Source organism: Limulus polyphemus, unplaced genomic scaffold, assembly GCF_000517525.1.
Source record: "Limulus polyphemus unplaced genomic scaffold, Limulus_polyphemus-2.1.2 Scaffold7048, whole genome shotgun sequence".
Lineage (NCBI taxonomy): Eukaryota > Metazoa > Arthropoda > Merostomata > Xiphosura > Limulidae > Limulus > Limulus polyphemus.
Window position 1 is genome coordinate 1 of NW_013672658.1, and position 7,116 is coordinate 7,116.

Below are 7,116 nucleotides of genomic sequence, written 5' to 3' on the forward strand. Positions count from 1 at the left end.
ATTTTAATTCTTACTAGGTCCTTCTTTCTCTGTAAATAATAATATATTTTAATTCTTACTAGGTCATTCTCTTTTTGTTTACAGAACGCCATAACTCGCTTTATATTAGATTGCTAGATTCTCCGTTCTACTTGCATGATATCATGAGATTAGTAGGACAAACAAACAAGATGAGAAACGTATCGTACATAATGTGTTTAGAATAAAACAGAAGACAAATAGTATACTTTATACCAGGTCCTTTTTTCTAATTACATTAATATTAAAAACTGTTAACAATTCATCTGTGTAAAACTACATAGTTGACAGTTCTTACTATAAACCTACATAAATATTAAAAACTGTTAACAATTCATCTGTGTAAAACACGCTGTTTTCGACCTAAAGTAAACAGTTTTTTCTTTGTTTTCAGAACCACCCGACCCACCGTGGAACTTAACAGTCGTTAATGTCACGAGCAGATCTTTAACTCTTCACTGGTTGAATGGCTTCAGTGGTAACAGTCAAATATTGCGACATCTCGTGCAGCACAAGGTAATTACAGGTAAGAAACGGCAACATGGTGTTTGAAACAGGAACAAAATTTACAACTGTATCTATCGAATATTCATATCAGTTCGTTTCAAGAAATTACCTAATATATGGTGTTATATTATTACTTCCTAGACAGTGTTCCCTGTTAACCTAGTATATGGGGTTATATTATTACTACCTAGACAGTGTTCCCTGTTGACCTAGTATATGGTGTTATATTATTACTTCCTAGACAGTGTTCCCTGTTGACCTAGTATACGGTGTTATAGTATTATTTCCTAGACAGTGTCTGTTGACCTAGTATATGGTGTTATATTATCATTTCCTAGACAGTGTTCCCTGTTGACCTAATATATGGTGTTATATTATTATTTCATAGACAGTGTTCCCTGTTGACCTAATATATGGTGTTATATTATTACTTCCTAGACAGTGTCCCCGTTGACCTAGTATATGGTGTTATATTATTATTTCCTAGACAGTGTTCCCCGTTGACCTAGTATATGGTGTTATATTATCATTTCCTAGACAGTGTTTCCTGTTGATCTAGTATATGGTGTTATATTATTACTTCCTAGAGAGTGTTTCCTGTTGACCTAGTATATGGTGTTATATTATTATTTCCTAGACAGTGTTCCCCGTTGACCTAGTATATGGTGTTATATTATTATTTCATAGACAGTGTTCCCTGTTGACCTAGTATGTGGTATTATATTATTACTTCCTAGACAGTGTTCCCTGTTGACCTAGTATATGGTGTTATATTATTACTTCCTAGAGAGTGTTTCCTGTTGACCTAGTATATGGTGTTATATTATTATTTCATAGACAGTGTTCCCTGTTGACCTAGTATGTGGTATTATATTATTACTTCCTAGACAGTATTCCCTGTTGACCTAGTATATGGCATTATATTATTATTTCCTAGACAGTGTAACTTTTTTACTCAGGCCATTTTTTGGTTCATTTGTTTCTAGACAGCGTTTATATGTGGCGAGCCAGAATCGTCAGATATAAATCATCAGCTTGTGTTCTGTATGATTCGTCAGATAACAGCCATCTGATTGTGTTATGAATGATTCAGTAGATATCAGTCATGTGATTGTGTTATGTATGATTCGTCAGATATCAACTTGTGTTTTGTATGATTCGTCAGATATTATTAATATCTTATGTGTTACGTGATATGTTCCGCAACTATACGAGATTTGGAAGCTGTTCTCCCAATCTACCAACATTTCTTCCAGCCTTTATAGACAACAAGTAACAGTCTGTTGTGATTGGCTAAATTCCAACAATTTTGTCAGACCCCTATAGACAACAAGTAATAGTCTGTTGTGATTGGCTAAATTCCAACAATTCTGTCAGACCCCTATAGATACAAGTAACAGTCTGTTTTGATTGACTAGCTTCCAACAATTCTGTCAGACCCCTATAGACAACAAGTAACAGTCTGTTGTGATTGGCTAAATTCCAACAATTCTGTCAGACCCCTATAGATACAAGTAACAGTCTGTTTTGATTGACTAGCTTCCAACAATTCTGTCAGACCCCTATAAGTAACAGCCTGTTGTGATTGGCTAGCTTCCAACAATTCTGTCAGACCCCTATAAGTAACAAGTAACAGCCTGTTGTGATTGGCTAGCTTCCATTCGTCTCGATGGCTATTTGCATGAGTGAAACACCCATATATTATTTTTGAGTCATATCCATAATTCAAGAGCACTTTAACTTCCGATAAACTCACGTTAACATAATTCATGAACACTTTAACTTCTAATATACTCACGTCTGCATGATTCTTGAACACTTTAGCTTGTGATAAACTCATCTTAATATGATTCATCAACACTTATCTTCTGGTAATAACCCTCCCCCAGTGGCTCAGCGGTCAGTTTGAAAACTTATAGCGCTAAAAAGCAGATTTCTATACCCGTGGCAGGCACAGAACGTGTATCCATTTGTAACTTTGCGCTTATCAACATAAAATGTTCTGATAATCTTATGTTAAAGAAACAATATTGTGTGAGATAGCTGTAGGTGGCGTAGTGTGAAAGTCCAGCCGTTTGATCCCGGCAGATGTTATCGGGAGGGCAGAGTAGCGAGACTTCAAATTAAAATCATTTTACTAATAAATTAACTAACTTGGTACATCGCTGTATGTTCCTACAGCGTCTCTTTAGTTATGTTTACCCTAATTGAGTACATCTGCTGCAGATAGCCTATGGGAGCTCGGAGACGGATTGTTCTATTTCTGTCTGTTTTTCAAATCGTCATTAGAAAGAAGCGAAGACATAAAAACGAGTCAAGAAGCTACTACCTGTGAAACAATCGAAGATATAAGAAGGAGTCAAGAAGCTACTACCTGTGAAACAGTTGGAGATATAAGAACGAGTCATGAAGCTACTACCTGTGAGACAATCGAAGATATAAGGAGTCAAGAAGCTACTACCTGTGAAACAGTTGGAGATATATGAAGGAGTCAAGAAGCTACTACCTGTGAAACAGTTGGAGATATAAGAAGGAGTCAAGAAGCTACTACCTGTGAAACAATCGAAGATATAAGAAGGAGTCAAGAAGCTACTACCTGTGAAACAATCGAACAATTTTCATTTTCTTGTTTGAAGAACTTCTCGTGACTTCCACGAGAAACAACATTCTGAGCTCTCTGAACTTTTATTACGGTAATTCTGGTCCTTGTTTCATCAGTGTCAGACATTGGTTACTTAATTTAGAGATTTCCACCAATAAAACACCTCTACTGAGAAATATTTTCTTGTCCTTTATTTTGTTTGACGACAGCGAAAAGTTAGGTGTGCAGTACAAATAAACGTTGAATCACGTGTAACTGAAGGTTGGATCCTTTGTCCTGTAATCGCGATTTGTCGTGATATGCCGTTAAAAAGTCACATGTCTGTATCTGAAGTGAACACTTTTCATCAAACACCCGTCGCACCATTGAGCCGATTTCAGGCCATTCAGCTGGATCATTCAAATCACGTGCACACGTATACGATCTTTTACTGTCTACCTTTTCTCTTTAAAACCATGGTTCCTTCCATTTCTGAGACAGCATAGCGGGAAACTCTAATAATGGTTTACTCGCTTGTTTCAGGGCCAGTAGTTTCTGACTCGTATTCATGTCTTCGCTTGTTTCACAGGTAGTAGCTTCTTGACTCGTTCTTATATCTTCGTTTGTTTCACAGATAGTAGCTTCTTGACTCCTTCTTATATCTCCAACTGTTTCACAGGTAGTAGCTTCTTGACTCCTTCTTATATCTTCGATTGTTTCACAGGTAGTAGCTTCTTGACTCCTTCTTATATCTTCAGATATGAGAACGAGTCAAGAAGCTACTACCTGTGAAACAATCGAAGATATATAAAGAAGTCAAGAAGCTACTACCTGTGAAACAATCGAAGATATAAGAAAGAGTCAAGAAGCTACTACCTGTGAAACAGTTGGAGAGATAAGAAGGAGTCAAGAAGCTACTACCTGTGAAACAATCGAAGATATAAGAAGGAGTCAAGAAGCTACTACCTGTGAAACAATCGAAGATATAAGAAGGAGTCAAGAAGCTACTACCTGTGAAACAATCGAAGATATAAGAAGGAGTCAAGAAGCTACTACCTGTGAAACAATCGAAGATGTAAGAAGGAGTCAAGAAGCTACTGCTTGTGAAACAATCAAAGATATAAGAACGAGTCAAGAAGCTACTACCTGTGAAACAATCGAAGATAAAAGAAGGAGTCAAGAAGCTACTACCTGTGAGACAATTGAAGATATAAGAACGAGTCAAGAAGCTACTACCTGTGAAACAATCGAAGATATAAGAACGAGTCAAGAAGCTACTACCTGAGAAACAATCGAAGATATAAGAAGGAGTCAAGAAGCTACTGCTTGTGAAACAATCCCAACTGTTTCACAGGTAGTAGCTTCTTGACTCGTTCTTATATCTTCACTTGTTTCACAGGTAGTAGCTTCTTGACTCGTTCTTATATCTCCAACTGTTTCACAGGTAGTAGCTTCTTGACTCGTTTTTATATCTTCACTTGTTTCATAGGTAGTAAATTCTTGACTCGTTCTTATATCTCCAACTGTTTCACAGGTAGTAAATTCTTGACTCGTTCTTATATCTCCAACTGTTTCACAGGTAGTAACTTTGTTTTTACTTAATCCTGTCATACAACAACATACAAAAAAGAACTCCATCAGCCTGTGTGGGACAGGAAATGGAGAATAGTTTGAATCCAATGCTGTACAAGAAGATCTAGGTTCGTTTGTTGGAAAGGTCAAGTATTACTTTATTGTGCTTGATTTCACATCAGGTGGGAGATACATTTAACCTGTTTGGTTTCTTACAACAGCGATCTATCTGCAACTAAAGATGGCGATGCTATTATCGAGGAGCATTTTCTTTGGATATTTGGCATCAAAGGACACGAGACGAGTTGTCCTGAGCAAACCTAAGGAACTGACGCTATCATTGGAAAGTCTACGAGGTCAATGGGATCAAGATGGAAAGGTCTACAACAGCGACTTGTTCCACTGCTCTATTTGAACTCATTGCTACAACACGTTTTCCAGCTAATTAGTAATTAGTAATTCATTAGTAAATGAATGAAACTATCGGAAAATTGAATTATGTGGTATGTCTCTTGATATGTTGTTGTATGAGATCAATCTCGCGCCTGTCAAGTCCGTCATAGTAATAGGCGCTCCACGATACAAAACTGACTTAAGATTTCATAAAGTGGAATAGCGTATAGCCATGATGAATATTGGACAACTTCATTGAGCCCTCTACTATGCCATCTTACGCAGGTCATCGTTAACACAAATGGTGGCCACATTTCTCGGAGGTGTCGCCATCTGGTGATTAGTACTGTTAATAACGCTTAATATTGGACAACTTCGTTGAGTTGTCTATCACGTCATCTAAGGATACAGATCATTGTTGACATAAATAGTGGCCACATTGAGCGGATGTAGTGCCCTCTGCTGATTATTATCAGTATCCATTTTCAATTTTGAACAATTTCTCGAGCTCTCTATTACATCATTCCAAAGATGTTTATATTTACTTGGTTGTTGTTAAGCGCAAAGCTACACAATGGGCTATTTATGCTGTGTCCACCACGGGTATCTAAACCCGGTTTTTAGCGATATTAGCCTTCAGACTTATCGCTGAGTCACTGGGGGCCCCCGTGTTAAGCGCAGTTTCTCTAAAATAGAGGTATTTATATAAAAATATCCACCCCCCCCCCAGTGTCACATTTTTATAACGTGGTATATAAACATATCCCCTCCATCAGTGTCACATTTTTTTAGCATGGTACATAAACATATCTCCTCACACCAGTGTCTCATTTCTATAACGTGGTATATAAAAATATCCCCCTATCAATGTCTCATTTTTATAACGTGGTATATAAATATATCCATCACTAGTGTTTCATTTTCATAGCGTGGTATATAAGTATATCCCACACACGCACACTAGTGTCTCATTTTTATAACGTGGTATATAAACATATCCCACACACACACACCAGTGTCTCAATTTTGTAAAGTGGTATATAAACATATCCCTCCACCAATGTCTAATTTCTATAACGTGGTATATAAACATATCACCCTACCAGTGTCTCATTTTTATAACGTGGTATATAAACATATCACCACACACGAGTGTGTCATTTTTATAACGTGGTATAAAAATATATCCCCCACCAGTGTCTCATTTTTATAACGTGGGATATAAGCATATCCCATACACGCACACTAGTGTCTCAATTTTATAACGTGGTATATAAACATATCCCCCCTCCAGTGTCTCAATGGTTAACTTAAAGGAAATTTAATACTGATTTTGAATATTATGTTTGATTAAACTTCAATACACAAACAAAACCTCAATAATACCTAAAAATGATGACTGCAGTTTTTATAATACATCAGTTCTATCTCTTGTGGAAAGTTTGATGTTACGGTGTAGCTGGTAGAATATAACCATTTCATATCGTATATTGATATCTTTGGTTCAATACTTGCACGTTCACAGACTTTGTTCGATGTTATTACTTGCACGTTCACAGACTTTGTTGAATGTTATTACTTGCACGTTCACACACTTTGTTGAATGTTATTACTTGCACGTTCACACACGTTTTGTTCGATGTTCTTATTTGCACGTTCACAGACTTTGTTGAATGTTATTACTTGCTCGTTCACAGACTTTGTTGAATGTTATTACTTGCACGTTCACACACTTTGTTCGATGTTATTACTTGCACGTTCACAGACTTTGTTGATGTTATTATTTGAACGTTCACAGACTTTGTTGAATGTTATTAATTGCACGTTCACAACTTTGTTGAAAGTTGTTACTTGCACGTTCCAGACTTTGTTGAAGGTTATTACTTGCACGTTCACACACTTTGTTGAATGTTATTATTTGCACGTTCACAGACTTTGTTGAATGTTATTACTTGCTCGTTCACAGACTTTGTTGAATGTTATTACTTGCACGTTCACAGACTTTGTTGAATGTTATTACTTGCTCGTTCATACACTTTGTTCGA

The 7,116-nt window shown here is 36.7% G+C and overlaps 1 protein-coding gene across 1 annotated transcript in view; it reads left to right on the top strand.

Annotated features, from left to right (window-relative positions):
• The first annotated feature begins 395 nt into the window (after window positions 1-395).
• The window catches only part of LOC111089690 (Down syndrome cell adhesion molecule homolog), a 34,617-nt gene continuing 27,896 nt past the window's right edge, over window positions 396-7,116 (top strand). The window contains exon 1 of the mRNA XM_022402623.1: window positions 396-544. The gene's annotated coding sequence lies outside the window, so the exon portion shown is untranslated. The remainder of the gene's footprint in view (window positions 545-7,116) is intronic.